This window comes from Petromyzon marinus, unplaced genomic scaffold (assembly GCF_048934315.1).
Source record: "Petromyzon marinus isolate PM22_M1 ecotype Great Lakes invasive population unplaced genomic scaffold, UKy_Petmar_22M1.pri1.0 PM_G_Scaffold_156, whole genome shotgun sequence".
NCBI classification, from domain to species: Eukaryota; Metazoa; Chordata; class Hyperoartia; order Petromyzontiformes; family Petromyzontidae; genus Petromyzon; species Petromyzon marinus.
The window spans coordinates 122,501-125,000 of record NW_027422713.1 but is presented as its reverse complement, the minus strand read 5'-3'; positions in this window follow the sequence as shown (position 1 = coordinate 125,000).

The following is a 2,500-nucleotide window of genomic DNA, read 5'->3' as shown; positions in this document are numbered from 1 at the left end:
CTGGCCAGCGCAGTGCCTGAGGGTGGCTGGAGAGACAGAGTCCGGCCCGGCTGCTTTGCGTGGATTCTGCCTCTTGAAAAGCCCATTAACTTCTCCCTCCTGAAAGGAGAGAGTCGTTTCTGTAGTATGGGTGGGGGATGGGGCCTCTTGGGTGGGAAGGGGTGGTTCAGGACAGTCCAATTGTCTTTCAAATCTACGGTAGAACTCGTTCAGGTCGTTGGCTAGGCGGGAGTCGTTAGTGGTGTGGGGCGCTCTGGGTTTGTAGTTGGTGATGTGCCTGAGCCCTTTGGCAGACAGAAGCAGCGTCGTTAGTAGAGAACTGGTGTTTTAGTGTCTCTGAGTACAGTCGTTTAGCCTCTCTCACCGCTTTGCTAAACCTGTTCTTCGACTCCTTGAATCTGTCTCTATCCCCACTCCTAAACGCTTCCTCCTTCTCCAACCTCAACCTTTTGAGCTTTGCTGAGAACCAGGGCTTGTTGTTGTTAAAGTTCACCCTGGTACGTGTTGGGATACAGCAGTCCTCACAGAAGCTGATGTACACAGCCTCTGTGAGTTCATCCAGACTATTGGTAGCAGTCGTGAACATATCCCAGTCAGTACAGTCTAAGCACGCCCGCAAATCTTCCACAGCCTCACTGGTCCACTGTTTAGATGTCCTCACAGCAGGTTTACAGAGTTTTAGTTGCTGCCTGTATGCACGAATCAGGTGGACCAAGGGAGTTCTGTGCGAGCCGAACAGCCCCGTGACCCACAAGAGAAACATCCCCGCCAAATTCGAGCGTTTGACGGGGTCTATCCGTGAAAAAATATTCACGTTTTTGAGTGCACATGCATTTCTGCTGCAAATGCCTCTGGAAGTTTCATGCCGTTCGTATGCCAATTGTGGCAACACGAAAATGACCCGTTTTCCCATTCCGAGGGATTTCTGTGCGACCCTAACAGCCCCGTGAGCCACAAGAGACACATCCCCGCCAATTTCTAGCGTTTCACGGGGTCTATCCGTGAAAAATATAGACGTTTTTGAGTGCACATGCATTTCTGCTGCAGATGCCTCTGGAAGTTTCATGCCGTTCGTACGCAATGTGGCAACACGAAAATGACCCCTTTTCCCATTCCGAGGGATTTCTGTGCGACCCTAACTAACAGCGCCCGTGAGCCACAAGAGAGACATCCCCGCCAATTTATAGCGTTTCACGGGGTCTATCCGTGAAAAATATAGACGTTTTTGAGTGCACATGCATTCCTGCTGCAAATGCCTCTGGAAGTTTCATGCCGTTCCTATGCAATGTGGCCACACAAAAATGACCCGTTTTCCCATTCCGAGGCATTTCTGTGCGACCCTAACAGCCCCGTGAGCCACAAGAGAGACATCCCCGCCAACTTCTAGCGTTTGACGGGGTCTATGCGTGAAAAATATTAAAATTTTTGAGTGCACGTGCCTTTCTGCTGCAAATGCCTCTGGAAGTTTCATGGCGTTCCTATGCAATGTGGCAACACGAAAATGACCCCTTTTCCCATTCCGAGGGAGTTCTGTGCCACCCTAACAGCCCCGTGAGCCACAAGAGACACATCCCCGCCAATTTCTAGCGTTTCACGGGGTCTATCCGTGAAACATATAGAAGTTTTTGAGTGCACATGCATTCCTGCTGCAAATGCCTCTGGAAGTTTCATGCGGTTCGTACGCAATGTGGCAACACGAAAATGACCCGTTTTCCCATTCCCAGGGATTTCTGTGCGACCCGAACAGCCCCGTGAGCCACAAGAGACACATCCCCGCCAATTTCTAGCGTTTCACGGGGTCTATCCGTGAAAAATATCAATTTTTTTTTGACTGCACATGCATTTCTGCTGCAAATGCCTCTGGAAGTTGCATGCGGTTCGCATGCAATGTGGCGACACGAAAATGACCCGTTTTCCCATTCCGAGGGATTTCTGTGCCACCCTAACAGCCCCGTGAGCCACAAGAGAGACATCCCCGCCAATTTCTAGCGTATCACGGGGTCTATCCGTGAGAAATATTCACTTTTTTGAGTGCACATGCATTCCTGCTGCAAATGCCTCTGGAAGTTTCATGCGGTTCGTATGCAATGTGGCGACACGAAAATGACCCGTTTTCCCATTCCGAGGGATTTCTGTGCCACCCTAACAGCCCCGTGAGCCACAAGAGAGACATCCCCGCCCACTTCTAGCGTTTCACGGGGTCTCTCCGTGAAAAATATCACATTTTTTGAGTGCACATGCATTCCTGCTGCAAATGCCTCTGGAAGTTTCATGCGGTTCGCATGCAATGTGGCGACACGAAAATGACCCGTTTTTTCCCATTCCGAGGGATTTCTGTGCCACCCTAACAGCCCCGTGAGCCACAAGAGACACATCCCCGCCAATTTCTAGCGTTTCACGGGGTCTATCCGTGAAAAATATTCAATTTTTTGACTGCACATGCATTTCTGCTGCAAATGCCTCTGGAAGTTTCATGCGGTTCGCATGCAATGTGGCGACA